The following is a 22,170-nucleotide window of genomic DNA, read 5'->3' as shown; positions in this document are numbered from 1 at the left end:
GGAAGTGTTTCTTTTGGCTGAAAATGTGATTTTCAGGAAGGTTAATGGATTTCCAGGAATCGTTAATGGTCAGTAGCGTGCTGTTATGTATGCATTTATACGAAGAACATACGTTCCTCTAAATCAAGGCCAGCTTCCTTTCTGAAGGCTGAGCAGAGCACGTCTCGCACAGCTCTCTGAGGCAGTGCTGAGAAATCGCGTGCTACAGCCAAGTTCTGGGTTACATCCTTTGAATCGTCAGTGTGTGGACGTGCATATTGCACAGATGTCCCCAGGGTGTATGTAGGTTATCAGTGAGATAACCTCTGCTGAGCCCTAGCACTAGAAGTGTTCTGGCGGGTGTGGCTGCGTGGTTGTGACCCCTGCTAATTGCACCTCAGCTTGAGTGGAGGGTGGCTGAAAAGTACCAGTTCTTGTGGAGGTGGTGTGTTCTGCAGTGCAGGATTGCGTTAACCTCTGGGCATGGGCTGTGAGCGGAGAGAAAGATGCACCAAGCAGATGTATTGACAGGCTCTTGTGTATACATTCTGTTTATGAAGAATGATGAGTTGAAATCAATCAGATGAGCAGTGCTCTGAATGTCTAAAGAAAATCCTTTGTGCTGTTTCTGCATCATCCCAGCAGTTGTTTATTTAAAAAAAAAAAAAAGAAGGGGATGCAAATACCATATTTATTCAGATTAGAAAGGAATATGGGGGTGGAGCCCTAGAGAAAAAAAGGAACTGTTCAGTGCTGAAGGAGATCTTTTGATTTATTTGATTGGAAATTTGCATCTATTCTGGATGATTTAACTGTTAAACTCTAGAGCAGTGGGCTCACTTCACCTCATCACCTACTAAGTGTTTAAGGTCCGCTGGGTGCTCTTAAGTCCTATAGAGGCCCATAGGATTCAGCTATATTCTTAAGAGCTCATGAAGAGTAACAAAGAACAAGGAAAGGGAAACTTGGACAGCACTATTTGTGTTTATGAAAGAACTAAGAAAATAACCTCAAAATTCATTTGAGCTATCCCCTTGATCAATCACTCTAGTTTATCCATTAATTCTTCTGTATATAGCTAGAATGCAATCTACCAGTAAAAGCTCTTTTCTTTTTTATTCTTTTTTATTATGTTGAGGTTTATTTTGATGGAATATGTTTCTAGGTAACTTGAAGGTTGTTTCTGGGAAATGCTGCCAGAATGCTTATTAACATGTGACTAGACCCAGGTAGAGTCCCTTTGGAAATTTTGGCTGTTCTGTGCATCCTCAGTGAGGGGCAGTGACTGTGCTGAAGCCTGTGAGTCCTCCCAGTTCCCTGCCTACGCTGGGCCTGGAAATAACTCTGTCAATAGTAGAAATGTCGCAGCAGGAATGACTTGCTGGATGTGCCCAATTCCATTTATCTAAATGAGCTCTGATCTTGGATTTAACATGCTGTTCCATAGCTAAGATGAGAGGCACATGAATTAGATTATAGTTGGAAAAAATAGGGGGGTGCTGGTATAAATACTTCTGTGAGAAGTTTAGCAGAGCATTAGCAAGTCTTTTTACATTTCTGAACAGCAGTGGTCAAGTAGTACCTTGCAAAAGATGCTTTCCACATGATAGGAACTCCAGTCATTAAAAAAGCATGAATCAGATTAAGTAGTGTAGGGTTTTTTTATTTGCCTTTAAGTCTTCAGATGTCAGTGGAAGCTTTAATCAGCAGCTGTGCTGGCAAGAAACGACCACGTGAAATGGCAGCAGAGGATATGGGCACAGATGCTCTTGTCTGAGTGGCTTAGGGGCTCTCCAGCACCCCAGGAGGTTACAGCCCCATGGCTGCTCACCCCTGAAGGATTATGTAGGCACTCTTGTCCCTTTTGTGGCTGCAGCAGTGGTAGTCAAGGGTGTTCCTGTGGTTTGCAGAGCTGAGGGAGATGTTTCATGGAGGGGTAGTCGCCTGGATGGTGGAGGTGGGTGCCCAAGAACACACTCGTGTGTGCATGAGACCTCTGGATAAGAAAGTGCAGCACCTGAGTCCCAGCAGAGATATTACAAGTCGTGTGATACCAGCGGCTGACAGCTGACTGTATTGACTGTACGGTCTCTTAGGCAGCTGTCTGATGCTGTGCTTTCAGGTGCACTGTTTAGATGCTACTTCCTCTCCCTTCTAGTCATTTCCTCTGCATGTGGAACAAACTTCTTGAGCCATTTCTTTTTTGTTTCAAGTCAACCTTATGGCTGATGGTCCCCATTGTGTTGAGCATCCTATGCTTTTTCTGGGATTTAGGGAAGAGGCTCTGATGGAGAATCAGCAATGACAGGTGTTAACATCTCAAAATCTTTTTCCTTGTATACTTAATATGCAAAAAGTCACCTGTTGTAATTGATTGTGCTGTTTTCTGTCAGAAGCAGTGATGAGCAGTTCTCTCCATCCCTGTGTTCTGAGGACACAGAAGCTCAATTTTGGCCTGCTCCCAGTGATCTTGTTTGTGAGGAGCCAGAAGCAGCAGGGCACGGAGGGTGTCCCTTCTCAAGGTTGTGGTGGGTAGAGCACTACTGCGCTACAGAGCTGAACTTCTGATAACCTGGACAGAAGGGACTGTCCCAGCACTGTGATGACCTAATCCAAAGCACCACAAATGCTGCAGGGACTTCTTAATGCTCACACCTGGACGGATGGCTGTTTTCTGCAGGTCACGGTCAGGGACAAAGGCATTTTCCCTGGACAGGGTGGCAGGAAGTTCAGGGGGTGGGACAGCAGGAAGCAGTTTCATGATCCTGGGCTATTGCTGGTGCAAAGACTGCCCTTGCTTTTAAATCTGCTCTTGTTCTGTGTTGGCAAGGCTTGTGCTTAATTCCATGGTACGTTCAGTGCAGCATTTGCCATCTAGAGAGCTGTATGGTCTTACTGTTATCACCATCGCTGTTTACTAGTGATAAAGGACAAGCTGAAGAGGACTAGGATCCTGATACTTGGGAACTGGGCAATGCTTTTGTTTGGGTTTGTCTCTTGTAATGGAGAGTCAAAGCAGTACCTGGATCTGCTTCCTTGAAGACCTATAATACACTTTTATTGACTCCTCAGGCTTTGTGAAATCATGATGGAAGAATGTAGCAAAACCATTGGGAAAGCTTCCCTTCCCTGTTTCTTACGGTTGTCTTAATAACTGCCTCTTACGAATTGAAATGGCTCCCTGTGCCATTCCCTTTGCCTTTCTTCTAAGTATAAGCTAGCCTGTATTATGAACAAAAATGTTAACTTAATAGTACAGTTGCTTTAAATCAAGTGGCTCTTTTGTTGCCAAAGCTCCTCTTGCTGGTAGCTCTGGGAGGTATTCTGCCCAGCAGAGACATGTCGGTGTGCTGGTATTGCATCTTCTGGGCTGCAGCCATATGAATTGGTCTTCCTCTCATAGAAAAGCAGGATTTGGGTAACTTACCTTACACTTACAGCCTTTCATATTTCTGCCTGCCATGCTAATTTAAGGGAAGGCTGCAGTTCTCCAGCTCCTTTCACAAACACCGTCATACACACCCTAACTGGACCCCTCACCAGCTTTCCTTGCCTGTGGAGTCAGCCTCTTTCCTTCTACCGTATCGAAGCCTTGGCGTAAAAGCGGAGCTTGGGTCAGTGCAGGCTGCCCGCTGGTTTTGGCAGCCCTGAGTCTTAAGGGGTTGCCAAGGTGTCGCCTGGGCTATTCTCAACTAGCCTCGGGGTTAGGGACAGCTAATGGATGCTGCTTCCTGATGTAAAAGCAGATGAGAAACTCTGGCTAGGGGCTAAGCTACATCAAGCTGCGCTTTCAGAGGCTAAGCTGATTGCAGGTCTCTCATAAATAAATCTTTCTGTATTAATAAATAAATGCTTGCAATAGTTGCTTTATTATAGTGCACGGAAGCTTTCAGAAAGAAAAATTTCCCGAATGAGCCATTTCTGCAGTCTCTGCTGACTTGTAAAGATTGGTGTCATTAATTGAATTTTGCCTCTTCCATTAGAATGGAGCATGTGCTCTTTGCTTGCACGTACAGCTGATGCACTGAAGTGTGGGAAGAGAGAAAATATTCAGAGCTACTTGCCTTGCTTCTGTGGCAGTTGGGTTACTGGGTTGTTGTGGGGAGAGTGGGCAGCTTTCAATGTGACTGTCAAATATGTGGGTCTCTGAGAAGGGGAGGGTTTCCCTGCTGAAGCTCATGTAGTGGCTGTTGGTCGGCTGTAGCGGCTGTTGGTCGGCTGTAGAGACCTGGCTGGGTGTCTGCTGCTGGCTCCTTCTTCCTGCAGACTTTCTCTTTAGAGAAAAATGCATTGTCTATGTGTTACAAGTAAGCAGAGTCGTCTTTCTTACAGGGAATGATACTTGTTGGAAATTGACCTCACCTAATACAAAGCACTGCAAATGTAATAATTAAGGTCTACTTAATTTCCACAGTCGATTCGTGGGGAGACAATAGCTTGTTCTTTGAAACCATGCTTTGTCTTTTGAAAACAATCTTACCCATGTTACATAAACGCTGTACTGCAGCCCGCCCTTATTAGCCACTGATTAGAGGGTCCTTTGTGAAGTGTTGTCTGTTTCTGACATAAATTAATTAATATGGAACAAGTAAAATTCCTGTGGAAACAAAATAGGAGCAAATTAATACCAGATAAATGTGTGTTCTGGGCTATGAAAGTGAACACAAAACTAATTTCTTAATGGGACTGCTAGAAGAACAAACAGATCTACAGAGATGTAGTTGTATGCCTCAGCTAGAAATGTATGTTTGTGGATATAATTAAACTTTAGTTAATAACATATTGTCCTCAGTCTTGGCGAAGAACTGCATTTGGGCTGTGGCTACGTGTCCAAAGCGTTTTTCCTACATCAACTTCTCTGTACAGCATGGTCTAGAGCTCTCGGCGCGCTTGCAGCTCTTGGGTGGCTCCCTTGCGTTTGAGCTCATTCCTTGCAGAGCTCGGGGAGCACGACCAGCCCTTTCCTGCAGAGGGATGATGGAGAAACGGGCGACTGGCCCTGTCGCTGACCTGCTGTAGGAGGCGGTGGGTGAGTTGGAGAGACAGTCTTCAATAGCAGTGCGTGAGGAAGGGTGAAGTGTGAAGGTGATGCTTCATGATTCACTTTTTGCATTGCAAATCCTGTTTCGTAAGTAAGCTGCTTCCATCGATACGTTGAATGATTTATTATCTCTCAGAGCTTTTCTTCCCCCTGGAAAGAAACAAAAGATGATCAGTGTTTTTCAAAGCTCTGTGTTGAGCGTTATATGATTAAGTTGTAATTTTGAAGTGACGCATTTGGGCATGTAATTTTCAAGACCATCTTTGGTTTCAGGGATCATAAATACTGGTTCCAGCCGTAATGAAGTGCTGTGCTACTTACTATGTTCCTATCATTGTGTGTGTCTTTTGTTTAAATTATTAAATCACAGTGGCTATAGCCATAATAATGTGGTTGTTTTATGTCTTGGAACAGGGGAAAATAATTTTATTTAGTTGGAATAATGTAATTGTGACGTGCCTCTGGGTTTGAGTTGAAGGGGGAGGTGGTGCAGGTGGCTGGCAAGACAGTGCTGTTCTCTTGATGGTTTTCTGCAGCAAATTCCGCTGCCGTGGAGTGGCAGCATATTTGTTTTTAATGGAACAACTTGTGAGCAAACACTGGGATGTTTATGATGACAAGGGAACCACTAGAAAAATAAGAGGCTATAAAATCCTACTCGTTAGGGGTAGCGACGTGGGTAATTGGCTCAGTCAGGTGCATCTTGAGGAAGGTGCCGATCTGAGATGTGACTGTGTGACTGCCCAAGCCAGTATGGGCAAAACAGTTAACTTCTTTCTACCTCTGAAGGCCATCCGTAGGGTGAGCAGCTGTCTGCCCGGGTGGTTTTATGAGACAAAGTGCTGGGGAAGGACTTGGAGAGCCTTTGATGCAAAATGCTTTACAGATGAAGTATTTATTTTCCCTTTTGAAGAGAAAAGATGCCTGATGGTTTCTTGAATCTGGATGACTGCACTGGTTCAGATATAGTTTGATAAATGAAGTATAAAGGCCCAGTGAATGACCTTCTGTAAAATACAAGAGTGCCTGAACCATTGTGCTTTAAATCTTGCTCCACATCTTTGTATTTGCTGCTCATTAGTCTCCTGCGCCCTGTTGTTTTTAGGCTGATAATGGATAACCAAGTGGTGCACACTGAAAAGAAAATTCCTGTATAAATAAAGCAATGTGCTTTTCTCTGCACAGAGTGTCTTGTGGATATGGGGCAGAAACCCTTCTGTTTTCCTCTCTTTTGTGTTTGTAGCTGGGCCCTGAAATGGATTAGTGCTCTTTACATACCCCCTTGAAGTCCCATTCATTGAGGCTTCCCTTTCTCCCCATGAAACCTTACACTTACGTGGCTGCAGCACAGACTGCGGTTTCTTTCCAAATGAATCATGAGAGTTTTACAAGCTGTAAAACTTCTCTGGAGAGCTTAAGGGTGTGACCAGCTTAAAAGCGTGGATGAATTTCTTTTTTTTTTTCCTTTTCTGATTCAAGGCTGAATAGATCCTGAATATCTGTTTGATGCTTTGAATTGCCAGCAGGAATTTCTTTTCCCCTTTCAGATGGGATGTAGCACAGTCCCAGGCTCTTGCTGCAGCTGCCCACAAAACTTTGTTGGGACTCCCTTGAGAACTGGGTATAGGAAGTGATAAAACTTTATTAGTGTTAGTTCCTTTAGTCTATGTAAACTTTTTATGAGGAATAAGCTTATGCGTTTGGAGGGTGACAGTTGCCTATCTCTCTGCCTGGGCTTTGCTTAAGGAAAAAAGTATCTTGCTCCCTGCCTTAACAGCTCCCTGTGGAGGCAAATCCAGCTTAGTCCAAGCCACTTCTCTCCCGATCAGTTTAACCTCTGGCATTGAGGACTGTGGGCTGGGCAGTGCTGGTTCCCTCGGGCTCATCACTGCCTGGTGAGCTCTTTGGCACTGGGGTCTTACAGCTGGGAGGCTTCGCACACCGGCGTGTGCTTGCCCTGCTGCAAAGGCAGTGCTGAGGTATGGGACGTGTGGTCCTCTGTCACTACCTGGACTTGGAACGTGTGAGCAGTCCTGGAGAGAGCTGGCACATCATCTCTTGTCTCTGGCGTGTGTGCTGGGCTGGGCAAGTCTGGAAATCAAGGGTGTTTCCAGCAGTTTTGAACTCTGGGTAGGAGCTCGATAGGTGTGCTCCTTGCACAGCATCACTGATGGCTTTTCCTGGGTTTTTGCAGCCAGCCCCTCTGCTCTGACTCCACTAGAAAGCGACTTGGCTGCCCCAAAGAGACATTCTCTGGAGTAGGGTGCTGGCCAAGAAATCTGAAGCTGGCAGTGACATGGAGCTGGCAGAGGACAAACCAGGCAGGTAGGAACTGTCAGGAGCTCTGGGAAATTAGAGGAGAATCTTTTTCTTTTTTCTTTTTTTCCCCCCTCCTTTTTCTGGCATATGCCAAGAGTAGGTGGTTCAGAAGAGCAATACCTGGCACAGCATGATGACAACTTACCCAGCTGCCCTAATGGAATGCTTTTGCCAGGAGCCTTTGGACCCGTTCTTAATGTAAACAAAATACTTGTTACTATAAATAAAACGGAATGAGTGTGATTACCTTGAGTCTCTGGATGCACCTTACCTGGTCAGCATTTGTTCTTTTCTCCCTCTGCAGACAATTAATGGGGAAAAAGGGGACCATCAGTGTGCACAGACATCAGCTAGGCAGCATGAAAGCTATAATAACTTTCTCCTATGATAAGAGATATTTTTATGGTCTGAATTTTTTATTTTACTTTCCCTCTAGTGGGAGAGAATTACCAGTGATGATAGCTGGTAGACCAGCTCCTGTTGGGAAGCACTGAATAGAGGAAGGATTTATTGAAGGAAATGTGGCAAACTCCTCTATAATGCACTTTTTTCCCTTATTTAAAGAGGCTGTTTATAACTAAGAGACTATAGCACTCAGGAGGTAGTTTTGTTGTAGCGATACCATATTGAACGAAAGCTTGGTAGTCTGCTTCTGGATGGAGGCATCAGGAACAGCTCCTGACTAACACTGTACCTAAGCTTCCCGCCACCTCCGCCCCCCTTTTTTTCTTTTTTAAATGGAGGTTGGTGCAGCTCTTTCCCATGTAGTTCAAAGAATGGCATTGTGAAGTACACGTCAGCATTTGAATTATGCTTTTCATTTACTGTAGCCAATTCCAGTACTCTTCTCCGCCCCCCCCCCCCCCCCCCCCCCCCGGGGTTTCTAGAAGGTTTCTTGACAAATTTTTCTCCTCACCCCCTGCAATCCAGAGACAAAAACCTAAGAGCTCTTCCGTATGCTGCCTGGCTGCTTTGCTTCTCTCTCTGATAGTGCTAGAGAAATTCTGTGATTTTTGCAAAGGATACTAAAATCGGGGTGGGGCAGAAGAAGTCCTGGTCAGGTTACTGCCCGCAGCTCTATTTGCATTAAGCAGCAGCCAGAGCTCCTCAGTGTAAAACCTTCCACACCAAGGGGGTAAAAAACACAGAATAACTGGTAAGGGGTGCTAAGCACTCTGCATCTCATATGTGAAGTGCGGTTTGTTACTTACAGCTGGAATACTGATTTAATACTAATAAATCCTGCATTTGAATGAACTGCCGTATTTTCCCCATGGTAGCAGTTAAGAGACGGGAGGGAAAAGTGTATGGCAAAAACAGAGTATGGCAAAGGTTGAAAATCATTACTAGAGCAGAGTACCTGCTTGGTTTAAAATAATCTTTTGTGTGCTCAAATAAAGGGTTGTGGGTCCCCAGTTATCTCCATCCTAAAATCTTTGGAGCTGTTGCTGCAGGATGGCTAATGCAAAACCTCTTTTGGTGGGAAAAAAATCACAGGGAAGGTCATGGGTATTTTGCATTTTCCCCCCTTTTACCCTCCCTCCAGTTAAAGAACATTTGGGCTAGAGTGCACTGAGCTACCCAGGTGCAGGGGATATTATGGATTCTCCATATTGCTAGCCCTAATTTTAGCTACACTCTGCAGGGTTTATGCCAATATTCACCCACTTGCATTTGCACTTTCGGTAGCAGTCATTACACAGTGTGAGCTTCACACATGTGCCGCTCCTCCTGGAGCTCAGCTGGCAGCAGCAATTTATATTCCCCACAATAAAACAGTGAGGTTTGCGTGGGTAAGGGACTAGGGGGAGGATGCTCACATCTGTGAATGCGTCCCTGCAGAGCGCTGCTGTGCTGTGCTTGTTGCAGCCTGTTGGAGGCAATTGGATGGGAGGAAGGGGAAGAGAGCTCTGTAATTCCCTTCTGCTTTTCATTGAAGTGGAGAAGTGGCTCTGCGTTGCATGGTATGTTCTCCTATGCACTTTCGCTGTGAAAGGACTCCCAGTCCAATTTGTCAATTGGAGACTTGACGTGAGTCCAAATGCACTTGACAATAGTCTCTCTGCTGTCAAAACCTCTCCTCCTCCTGTGATAAAAACAAAGCTCCTGAGAAACACTCCTTCCTTCCTTCCTGTGGCTCTGAGGAAAGGCTCTGCATCCCGGAGTTGTTCTGGGGAGGAAGTTTTTGACTGTATTCGAAGTGCTTATCCATTTTCCATTAAAAAATTGACAGCAGTGCGTTCGCAATGAGATAGCCACAGAGAAGTGATTTGGATTTATGCTTTCTTTAATTGGTCCACGTAAGATTTTTATTTACTGATAGTGTCCAAAGGGAGCTGTCGAAATATTGCAGAAAGAGTGAATGCGTCCACTGTGGTAATGTGCTTTTGATAAATGCATTATGGCATAGTTACGAAGTCAGGAAGAAGCCTTAATTACTGTTACGAAGCCATTAGAGTCTAAAGCAGCAATCTGAGCTCTTCTTGCAATTGTGTGTTATATTTCTTCACTGAAGACTTCAGTACAAAAAAAAAGTGCTTGTTTTAGAAGATAATTTATGCCTTTTATTTTCTTTGCCTTTTTAAAATGGTGCAGAAATGGAGTGAGCTCCATGGATTCATGTAAATAAAAAAAACCCCAAAACAACCTTTGCACCGAGCACGTACTGCTCCTGTTGGTAGGGAATCCAATGCCATATGATTGGCTGTTTTCTCCTGTTACCCATACCCATACAGCACAAGAAATTGCTGAAATTAATTTTCTCATCTTAAAAACCTAAAAAGAAAACACAAAAAAGGGGGGTGGGGGCAGGATTATTCTCCAGGAGTCTTGTGTAAATCTTCCTCTGGGGCTACGGAAGGAGGAAGACAGGTCTTGGAAACTTTTTCTTAATGAAAATTGCTTTGGGAGATCGGTCAGTGTTACAACCTACATATGGGGTCAACAAACGGTCCGTCCCTGGAAGCTTCTGCTTTCCACGTCAGCTGCTGCCCGCAGCGCCCAGCCTGCGCTGCCTTGCTCAGGTCTCTCCTGACAGCAACTGCAAAGCAAATTATTTGGAGCTGGTGATTCTTATACCACAAACGTGTGCAAAGAAAGAGTTTAGTTTTCAGGTGTCTATTCTCTTTTTAAGTTATTCAGGGAAAAGAGCATTTAATGCTCAGTCACCTGTTTTTAGTGCTTTGTAAATGTTCTTTGCCCCTCTGGTAATGCATTATTTATATAGCAGATGTTAATTTAATAGAGTGAACTTTGTTAACCTTCACAATATAAGCAGCTTAATTTAAAAACCAAAAACTGACAAAAATGTAGTTGTAAATCAAAGGTTAACAGGCATAGCAACGTGAAGGTATTGTTTGCTCGGTTGTTAAATTGATACTGTGCTGCTTTCTGAAATGGAATATTTCTTAAGTGACAGGAAGGTTAAGTACAAGTTGTACTGTTATGAGAAAGGAGGAATGAATCTTATTAGTGTTTTTCTAAAGGTGATTGCTTAAAATAATTGCAGGAGCAGCATGGTAGCACTGGTGCTTTCTACATTGGCGGTGGGAAGCAGCTGGCTCAGGACCCCATCAGAAGCACTGTCAGCTGCCGCTGGACACTTCATTCTCTTACGGGTTTCGGGCTGGCTCTCACTTGTCCTCAGTTTGGGCTCTGCCTCTTGGCTCTTTCTAGAAAATGCCAGTTGGAAGAGCCCTTCCCAAGAACAGGCATATTCTTGGCATTCCAAACCTCCCTGTGCAGGGAGGCCTTTGTGTCTGAGTCTCGGACCATGTTGTTCATGCGGAGTCTGGGATTCAGCCTCTTCAGTTGACACTCCGAAAGATAATTTTAGAGATCTCAAGAATGTCTGCTCAATATGGTGGAGCAGTTTTGTCCTTTTTTAAAAGTGTGTTTGTCTTTGCTGCGGGTCAAGGTCTAGTGTAGTTTGCAAAGGCTGTGCTCTTAGACTGTTTTTCTGGTTTGATTCAGTTATCAGTAATTTTTTTTAAAAAGCAACAAATCCTCCCCCAACCGTCCCTCCATTCCCCCCCCCCCCAACACTTAACTATTCCAAGGCTGTGTGGTTTTTTGGTGGTTTTTTTTCCCCCTCTCTATGTGCTTTCAGCATACTGAGCTGGGGAGGGTGATGATGATAAGTATTACCACCTTGTTTCCAAAAGCTGTTGGGTAAGATCTCTCACTGCAGCATCTTGAAGCATTACGCGAAATATTCTGAACTGTTATAACAACAACTCTGGTGTAATTTTTCTTATCCAAAAGTCTTTCCCTTCCCCCTGTTTCTGGGTAGAAGAGACTTCTTAGCAGAAAGATTCAGGTGTCAGCAAGTGTGCCAGGCTCTTGAACCATGCAGCAGGTAGTGAAGGCTGCGATGTTCCCCTTCCCTTCAGATGGCAGCATTAATTCTCAGAGTGCCCTGGTAGCGCTGCTGCAGTCGTCATCATGTGTATTTCCAAACTTAAAATGTTTCCAGTTACGATGTTTGTCCTGATGGTTTGTTAAAGGCTTTGGTGTCCTGAAATTTAGGTTGACTTCTTGATGTCTGGCATATGACATGAAAATTCTCTGAGCTCTGTACAGAGTGACAACACTCTAGGTTAAACCTAAGCACTACTACTCCTGAGAGGACAGGTGAAGTATTTTTTTCCTCTCCAGAGTACTTCTACTCTGAATAGCTCTACAACTAAAATTGCTGCATCTTTGCTGGGTTAATTTAATACCTGTTATTTCCTCTGTTTCAAATTTGAGTAGTTTGGGCCAGTTCATGCTTCATGTCTAATGTAAATGAAATTGTTCACAGCTGTAAGCGCATAGCTGTATTAATGGGTTAATACAAAGCTCTAAAGAACTGCTTGAAGAGTTCAGAGAAATTTAACAGGATAACTCCCCCGCTTTCTGTATCTGCTCCTGTCCAGGCACAGTTCTGTTGGGTTGTCATCATTCCAGCTGGTCTCATCAGCCTTCTGCATAGCCCATCGAAAACCGCGTGTATATTTATTTACCCAAAGGATTTGGACTTGATGTCTAACTTGCAGTCTGGTGCTGTTTGATGTTTTTCTGGTTTGTTAAAATTTTCACCAGAAGGTGCCTGGAGTTCCTGCAGTGGCAGTGCTGGGTTCGCATTGCCATGGGTAGGTTTGAGAGCAGGTGCATGTCTGATGGGGGCTGCTCAGCTGGTCCCTGTCCCAATGCAGGGATTTTAGCCAGTTCAGCTCTGTGCCTTAGTTTCCCAGGAAGTGTTTCACCCCAGCTGCACACCCGCATGTTAGCAGATACTGAAACCAACCATTTGTCTTCAGGTATTCGGGGCAAATGCCAACAGAAAATGGCACAGAGGACGAAAAGTAAATTGGCCTTCTAAAATCCTTTAAGCTTTAAGTGTTACAGATATAATTAGAAACACAGGCAAGGATTATTATCCTAGAAGTACTTTTCTAGTCTGTTCTGCTTTTGTAACCTTTCTTTTTTCATCTGTCATTCTGTCGTGCTGCATTGTTTCTCCTTGCAGCCTGGCGTCTCCACCATCATGTCCCATTGCTGCCTAAACGCTTTGCACTGAGTCTGTTTGCTTTTCCCCTCTATTTATGTCATAGCTGTCATCTCTTGGCTCTGCACTGGTGTTCCCGTGAAACCGTGATGCAAACAAATAGGTAGTTATTGCTGCAAGAAAAATGAAGAGCTGGTCTCTGTAACTGCTCTCTCCCCAGGCTGTACGTGTTCCCCCCGTGGTACTCAGGAGATTAAGATTTTCAGGTGTGGTTTTGTTGTTTGTTTGGTGGTGGTGGTTTTTTTTTATTATTATTATTTTTGGGATTTTTTTAATTGCCTTGGAAGTGGAAAGTTGAAGCTTTGTGTAAATTGGTCCCTGCAGGTGCTGAGGTGGGAAGCAGAATGTGTCCCTTGGAGCAGGGGTGCAGCTCTGTGCTGGGAAACCCACTGTCAGGCAGGAGCTGCCTGGACACAGTGGAAAGCAAAGGCACTGCTTTCCTGCACGAACGCACCCCCGCGTGCCCAGGGATTGCTGGCAGCCCTCCTTAGGTCCTTTTACACACAGCAGACCTGTCCTCCAGCGGGACCCTAAAGTTTAGCGTGGGGACTGTTGTGGAGTGTTTTGTAGCTGCTTTTGTCTCTGCTCAGTGTGTTGACAGGCACCACTTTCAGTCTTTGAGACTTGGTCTACTCTGCAGCGCTTTTTGGCAGAGCCATGTCACTTAGAAGTCTTGTTTCTACCATCACTGCCCAGGCTGACGGTTACTTAGGGGTGTGCAGTCCTCAGCCAGCAAGTTCCCCTCTGCTTGTGGGGTTGTGTCTCCCTACCCTGACCAAAAAAGCCCCCCAAAAAGTCCTCAGCCAGCAAGTTCCCCTCTGCTTGTGGGGTTGTGTCTCCCTACCCTGACCAAAAAAAGCCTGAGAGCCTCCGAGTGGGAAGGGGATGTGCCAGTCAGCCCCTGGAAGTGTACCCGAGCTCAGCTGGCAAACCCTTCCCTGTCTGCGGTGTCTGGGAGCGCTGGAGAACCTGGGAGAAGGAGTCATTTGATGCGGCATGAAGGTGCCTGGTCTCCGAAGACCTTTGTTCAGGCCTCTATGGCTTTTTCTACTGGAGGTTCCTGCCGCGGGCAGTGCTGCAAGTGGGAGTTGCACTCTGTAGTGTCACTTTATATATGCATTTATATATGCTTGCATCGGTGTGCAGTGACTTGAGGGGTGCTCAGCAGCTCCAGGATTGGGGCCCAAGGCATGTTGGCTTGGGCACCCGCAAAGAACTGGCAGTTGCTTGTAAAACAAACCCGCCCCCTTAAAATACTTACACTCATTACTTCTCAGATAGAACAGAGATGTTCAGCCCTGCCCAAAGGGAAATCGATGGTGTGTTTGGGCTCCCTGTTGCTTTACGTGTATGTAAGTGTGTTTATTTTATTTAAGGAGTTGGTATGTCATCAGTCTTAAATTTAACTGACTGCCTGTTGACTTGTCACCCTGTGAATGAAAACACATTGCTGGTAATTTGTTTGACATGATTCTGTCCTGTTGTCAGGCTTCTAATTACGTTTAGAACATAACCCAGATGTCTGTCTGTCTCTTCCTGTCTCTTTATTATTATTATTACTATTATATTATTTATTAATTTATCTTTTTAAAATTGTAAACCATGGAAGGAAATAGCTCTCTGAAGTGATGGAAGTCTGTTTGCTCCTCTTGTTTTTTCAGGAGATTAGTAGGTGGTTGCATGTTTATCTCTTAAAAACTGTTTCTTTTAAAATAAGGCGTCGGTTTGGGCATCCAAAATTGCTGGTCCCTTGTGACTTTGGACTGACCTTCTGTATGCTTTAGGGATATGGAAACATGTTTGTATCTACATTAATACCTTTCTCTAGATATTGCTTTTTGAAAATGATCACATTCCCTACCTTATTTATTTTTAAAGAAGAGATAGGTTGCTTGTACTTTTAGAAGATTAAAATATTAATGTATTTAAATATAACAGTGAAAGAGAGGTGAGGCAGAAGGGGTTGCCCTTTCAAAATGTGCACAAATGGGCAGTCTTTAATTGAATCAATTGGATAAGCGTATAATATTCCTTGCCAACATTGGCTTTTGGTAATTAGCAAAGGAAAACTCAAGCTGCTCAGTGTGAGGTTCTATTGCTCAAATCCGATGTTGTAACTTGAATTGTCCAAGAGCCACAAGCTTTTAGGCACCAGAAACACAATTTCCCAATACCATAGTGGATCACCAATGTACTCAAGCCCTGTCTTCTGAAAGCAGTAAGTCACTTTAACATCAAAAGGCTGCTACTTTCTTAATGGGACTTTTGAATGCTTTAGCTGTGATCCCACTTGGAGAAAGCCATGCTGGCCACTGAACAAGCTCCATTCCCTTTGTGGTGCTTCTTTTTTAGCTGATCTAAATTTGCAACACAACAGGGGTGTGTAGAAATGGCTTTTAGGAATAAGAAACTTGACTCTTGGTCCCTGCTGACTTGGGGGTTTTGGTATTGTTGATCACTAGCTATCCTAGCTCTGAGTGGTGGAGGATTACTATTAATGTTTAAATGCTGTTTCCTCAGACAAAAGAGGCTGAGGAAGGCTGGCTCCAGCAGGGAACAGATTTTTCTGTTCTGCAAAACTTTGTTCAAACAGAGCTCGTGGTAAGGGAGAAAGCAAAAGTATATTAAGGACACAGTGGGTCGCCGTAGGAAAGAAAAATTGGAAAGTAAGAATAAAGGAAATAAAGCATGTGTTCAATACAAGTGATATATGTGTCAGCTGGGTATAGAAACTGCAAATTATTATGTGGTCCATGCCATCAAATACAAATACATCCCTGATTTTCCCCTGTGCATCCCAGCCAACAGGATCTTAATAAAGGGCAAACTATGCAAACAAATTCCCTGAACCACTTCTGCCTTAGCTTGAAGTGAGCTGCCTTTTGTATTGCCTCTGTTACTCCGTGTCAGTGTGATGGTGCTTTTTGATCTGCTGCTGCTGTTACTTGAGGTCTGGGCATCTGTTAAGACGTGCCACCTGCAGCGAAGGGCTTCTGGCTGAGTGATGAAAGGTCATTTGCTGAATCTGGAGTAAAACTGCATCAGGGACAGAAACTAAACTCTGGGTTTTCGTGGTGGAGGAGCGGCTTCTCCTTGGAGGGACAGAACTGACTGGCAGAGTCGGGCTTCGCTAAAATACTGCTGGGGTTTGTGTACCGAGTGTCTTGTGGTGGCATTTGCAGTTGGGAGAGGGGCTGGAGGGAAGGATGTTGTCAATTGAAGTTCCTCTCCGATCCTTTCCTGCTTTTGTTGGCAGCTAACAGTTAACGGGGGAAAAAGGCATTTCTGGCTCTGGGCATGGGGGCCCGAGCCTGGCTGCCAGCTCAGTCCAGGGTCTGTTGGCCTCAGCTGCCTTTGAGGATCTCGGCCTTTATAGGAGCTGACAAACAAGAATTAATTGATGACTCACCAGTGTAATAATGTCAGAAATGCTCGTTTTATTTTGCTGTTCCTGCATGTTCTTCAACCTATAACTATTTTATGCAGTTTTTAGCCTGAAGAGAGGTTATCGTGTCCACGTACATCAAAGGATGAAAATTGGAGAGTGGGCGCTTCTGGAAGGAAAGTGTCTGCGGTGCAGCGTAACGCTGCAGGTGGCTCGGTTCTCTTCGTGTAAGAGAGTGGGGGATTGCCAAAGCCTGGTTGTGAGAAGCTGGTTTCGGTCCAAGTGGTTGGTGGAGCAAAAAAAGGTTTCTGTAAAGGTTTGGTGTTTGGTTTTCACTCTTGTTTTTTATCCTGAAGCAGCACAGAAGAGGGCTGTGCTACCTACATACATTTGTAGCCTGGAGTTCAGGAAGGCTCTCTGCCCACCTGTGTTTGCGCAGGTTTGGGGCTTAAAGTGGCACATTAATTCTTGGACTGCGAGGGGCGGTGGAAAATCTGTTAAAACAACAACGGAGCAGTAATGCAGTATGTCAGTTATGGGGAGGGGGAATCTTAACAGAAGAAGAAGAAAAATGCTAGTTTATAGTTTAGCTAATGAGGTAAGGAATTCAGAAGATATAACATTGTAAATTTCTTGAGTTGTCTTTGTATTTATTAGTTGCTGTGTTCACCGAGTGTGGTTTCCAGTGGGTATAGGATTTTTCTGTGATGAGAAATTCTTTTAATAAATTAAGGGATTAGCAGAAGCCATGTGTTTTCCAGCCTTCAGCCAGGGCCGTGTATTGAGGAAGTGTGAACCCCTTCAGATTTCTCATTGAGCACACAGCAGCGCAGAGTGAAACGGGCATTACTCCTTGGTGTGAGCATGTTGCACGCTGCATGGGTCCCTCCTCTGCGTGTACTTGGTTCTAAGCAATCTGTCTCTTGTGACAATACGTTAAGTATCTAAACTTTATGGATTGTGTGTGCATGGGGTTTTGTTGTGTGGGTGTTTGGGTTTTTTTTTCTAGTTTGACTTCTCTGCTCCTTTGAGCCATACTTGTTGTTCCACAGTGAGTTTAAATATTGATTATATGGTATTCAGCCTCTCCCTACCCTCTTCTTCCACTGCAACAGTAACAGCTGCTTGATCATTTTTTGTAAGAATTTTACCTTTGCAACTGCAAACTTACAAAAAAAAAATTAACCAGAAAATGCCCCAAAGAATGCCCTCCCCAAGCCATAAAAAACCCAATGAAGCTTTGAAGAAATGTCAGCACCATTTAAATATGTAACACACATACTCAGGCTTTCTGTCTGTACTTGCTACGTAATTTCCCTTCTCTCAATACTTCTGACTAATACTGGGATCTTTCTCTGCTTGAGCTCTGCTATTTATGAATAGAGCAAGCCTTATCTGAAGGCTGGTGAATGCTTACAAGTACGAGGCACGCTCAGATGAACAATGTGCATAAATAGCAAATAGTTGAAGGACTGAGTCCTCGGAATAACAATTGAGAAGAGATGACCCTGTTGAATATGTGATGAAGCAAACAGCTTTCCTGCTTGTCAGCTCTTTGGTTGCTGGCAGGGCTGACAGTAAGAGTGTATTTCTGTTACAGGACTTGCCCTGCAGAATTAAGTTCAACTAGGCACCCAGAGGTGATCTCCTCCTCTTCCTGAATCCTGCTGATGTTACCAGGCCAAAGAGGTGATCATCTTTTAAAATGATGCCGAGGGTACCTGCAATAGAAATGATGATTTATTTTCCTTTATAATCAGCATTGCTGACTGAGATATCCTTCTGCTGCCCCGCTTTCTTCTCTACAGCTGGCTGATTTTTCAGGACTAATCCTTTGTGCACTCACTTGCAGAAGACTCGTAGGACTGGCTCCGTCTTTGACATGATTATCTCTAATGCTCTTCCTCATCTTTTTGCAGCCCTCCTGTGTGTTCACTAAACCACATGTTCACATCACACTTCATATTCTTCTGTATCCCTGAGCTATAATGGAGAAAGCAAGAGTGCTTGTTAACCTGTGTGGTGCTCCTCTGAAAACGGAGTGCTGCCTCCCCATCCTCACCAGAAGGAATGAGCAAAGCTGGACCTACGCAGTTGCCTGACAAAGGCTTCCTTAAGTGCTTTCCTTCAATGGAAAAATCCTGGGAGCACAATGTTGATTATTATTTAATTACTGTTACCATGTAGTGTGTTTAGGGCAGCATTTTAAGTTCATCTGGCATAAGGGGTTTGGTAAACTCATTACTCGTTCTGCTTGTAACAATTCCTGGGTCTCCCTGCTGCTACCTGGGGAACACAATCCACTTACAACATCTTGAAAGAGGGGCTGGAGAGAGCTTTCTGAGGCCAGGGCAGTTCAAAATATGTGGTGGTAACGTTGATGCTCTCATTTTCTGCTGGGTGTCTGGAACTTCTGTTAGTACAAAAGATTTGGTACACTGGTTTCAATGAAGAATAAGCATAAAAGCACCCTTTGCTGCATTTCCAGGAGGCAGCTAACACACATACGTTATCTCTGTAACATTTCAGTGATAAGGCATCTGTGGCTCTTTCCGTGACACAGTTTAGTAAATCCAGCAGCAGCCCTCTGCCTTTGCCGAGCTTGCCTGGCTGACTCGTGGAGAGTCTGTGGAGCTGCTTTTTGCCTTTGCTGCAGAAAGTGGTGTGTAATGAGCACTGTAAAACCTGGTCATTTGTTTATTAAGCACGAACTCTCATTTCAGCCTTGTTGGACTCTGGCTACTCAGGTTCAGTCTTTCTTGGTCATCCCTCCACTAGGCATCTGCTTCACATCGAGGACATAGGCCAAAACACGTCACTTTTTTTAGTTCTTCTCTTTCAAATCCCTTGTGCATTGTGTAGGTAAATTCCACCCTCTCCCTGGGAGAAATGTGCTCCTGATGTGCACAGGGCAACAGTGCTGCCAAGGAAATTCAAGCCTGATTGGGAACAGCAGTGGCTCAACTTGGAGTCAGGCAAGCAAGGGCGGTTCTCATGCATGTGGTGATCGTGCTGCAGGAAAGCTGTGGTATTTCTGGTAGTCATGAACCGGTACAGCATCATTATTAATATTGACTTTCTCCTTGCCCAGTGAGACATCCATCTGCTGCACCCACTGGAAAGGCTCAGGAGAACAGTATCCCGACACCTGTTCTCAAAAACGGTCCCTCTTCCCCTTGCTGTACACTGTCTCTTGTGATGTTTTCCAAGTGGCAACCCTAAGTATGTCAAGATGCATGTGTTTTCTGTGAAGACAGCTGCTGCTCTTGACCCATCTGCCAGAAATTCTGCTCTTCAGACACAGCTTGCTTCCTCCCGATGTCTGTCTCCCTGTTCCATCAGAAACAAACATTTTAACACAGCTTTGCTTAATGCACGAGAACAACTAACTCTCCTTTTAAGGGCATGTTTCAAACCATGAATGAAGCTGAAGATGGGCTGAATCTACTGTCAAATGGATATTTTAGTTTGGAAAACGGTATAAAGTATTTGTTGCAGTGGAAAATCTCTTCTTCCACTGCATTAAAATTCCTTCAGCAAGTGTGTCTGGGCAATGCCAAACCTGGTTAGTGTAGGGTGAAGCTTTAAGAGTCTCTGTCCTTCCTGCTCAAAAGAAAACTGAGTCCGTGCTTCATCTTGAATCGAGTATTTCTCTGGTACAAGGGCTTTCTCAGCAGCACAACCAATATTGGTAAAGGAGAAAGAACAGCAATTCATTTTCATAATTAAAAGATACAAGGGGGGAGGGAGGACAAAGAAAAAAAACCCAAACAAACACAAAATTAAAGAAAACCAAACAACAAAACCCAAAACCAAAAAAAAAACCCCAAAACCCCACACCAGTGACAAAACACAAGCTTTAAGAGCAAGCTGCTTTGCAAACACCTGCCTCTCACCTCTGCTAAAAGGGGCATGTAACTGAATTATGGAGCGCCTGGATCATGCAGTCAGGAGTCTTTCCACATCATGGACATCTTGCTGCCAAGGGCGTGCTCACGAGATGTCCTTTAATTCGGTTAAAGTGCTCTTCCAGGAACCATATCATTATAGAGTTTGAAATTCTGCAAACTGAGTGGATGCAGTAATACAGGATAGCTAGCGCTCTCTTTCCTCCTTCATGCTAAAAACAACTCTGGAATAAGCTGTGTCCTGGTCTGGCTGCTGCTCCTGCCGGCTGGGGACAGCAGCCTCCACAGGGCTCCTCTGCCCTCCTGGTGCCCCCGTTCCCAGCGGGAGGCACTGGAAGGGCTCAGCAGAGCCGGACGAAGCCCTCCTGTCCTGCTGCACCTCTCTTCTCTTCTAGGAGTTGCTTTCGAAATGATTGCATCTTCTTCACTGGGCCATCAGTAGTGGCCTTGTGATCTTTTCATCCTAGAGGTTAATTTTTTGACGTAGGTGGGTCCTGCTGGACAGACCATAGGCGGTGTTGCCTGTGCCTGGATCTTCACGAAGTGAGGATCTGATCGTGGTTGGGCTTACTGCCTTACTTGGATGGGAAACAGGGCCAGGCACAGGAGGAAAATGAGCTGCAGCCTTTGGGCTCTCAGTTAGCACCTCTCAACTGTGCTGTTCTTTTGGGTTTTTTGGGGGTATTTGGTTTAGGTTATTTTTTCCGCCCCATGAGCTGTGGTCTGGACAGTCTGCTTAGCTACCTCTGCCATTTGTTAAGTGTGTGCTCTTTTAAAGAGGACCGTGTTTGAAACAGGAATAAAAATCCCTCCTGTACAGCAGTTCTTCCTGCAAAGGAGCAGCGTTGCAGGACGGGGAGTGACTCCAGGGGAGCAGCCCCATTTCCCTTGAAAGAGAGCTTCCTTGGTCCATGCTTTCTGCAGTATGATGATGTATCTGATGCCGCCGTGTCCGGAAGATACTGGGCCTTTTTATTGTAATCATATTTGTGCATTCAGACCAATTTTGATGGTTAGGAAAGTTCAAAAAAAAAATCCCAGAGATCTTAATAAGCTCATTTGGTAACTGTGGCTTTTGTTGTTCTTCTTTGTTGTGAGGACAGAACTGGTTCATGCTGATGAGTGCTGAATGAAAATTATATTATTAGTAATTACTGGTAATTTCTCGTCTGGAAGCTTCAGGTTTGTGGGAGCACTTAAATCCATTTGCTTCTGTATTCCCTCTGGCTTTGCTGTAATGTCTCTGGGCACAGTTGTACCTCAAGACACTTCAGCAGTTCCCTTTTCTCCATGGCAACTTCTCACAGCGGTTCCTGTATCGCGGAGAGGCAGTTCTTTCTCTTTCTGCCTTAATGTGGCTTTTCTGCCCGGTCCACGTGCATCGCTGTACTCTACAGGCTTCCTTGAAGCGAAGGGAGCAGCGCCAGCCCTGGGTCATTAAGGATGCTGGTACAGAGCGATGCCTCAGGGATGAGGGGAAGGCAGAGGACCAGCATGTGCTTCACATTTTCCTCACCCCCAAAGAGAAATTATAATTTTCTTTTTATTTTAAAAGCGGTGTGGTAATGCAGTGGTTTTTGTCAGCTGGCAAAGCTAAGGATTAGTCACGGAGGCTTGTTTTGTTTTCTTCTAGAGAAGCTGGCAGAAAGGTAAAAAGAAAAAAAGTGTATCATTAAACAGAATTCCTGGAAAAAAACAACCCTAACCCCCCAGCTTTTCAGAGAATTGCTGTGTTGCTGTATTTGCTCTTCATGGGGACCATCACCTGGCTAAAGCTGTCTCAAATCCCTCTTTTAGATTTAAATTAGGGATCTTTCTGGGTTTTGAGTCGTGTGTGGAAACATGCAGTGGGGATAACTTTACCTGGCATAGCTAATGGAATGGAAATAAATGGAAGTACTGCTCACTTGTTCAGTCTGAAAGTTGATTTTTCTCCCTGTACCAAATACTGAGTTTTTTCCTCAAAGATCATCATTAGAATAGAAACATT

The 22,170-nt window shown here is 44.5% G+C and overlaps 1 protein-coding gene across 14 annotated transcripts in view; it reads left to right on the top strand.

Moving 5' to 3' along the window:
* PITPNM2 (phosphatidylinositol transfer protein membrane associated 2) overlaps positions 1 to 22,170 on the top strand; it is a 141,415-nt gene that overhangs the window by 23,872 nt on the left and 95,373 nt on the right. The window lies entirely within an intron of this gene.

Source organism: Falco peregrinus, chromosome 2 (assembly GCF_023634155.1).
Source record: "Falco peregrinus isolate bFalPer1 chromosome 2, bFalPer1.pri, whole genome shotgun sequence".
In the NCBI taxonomy this organism is placed as follows: domain Eukaryota; kingdom Metazoa; phylum Chordata; class Aves; order Falconiformes; family Falconidae; genus Falco; species Falco peregrinus.
This window is presented reverse-complemented; position numbering and strand designations above follow the sequence as displayed.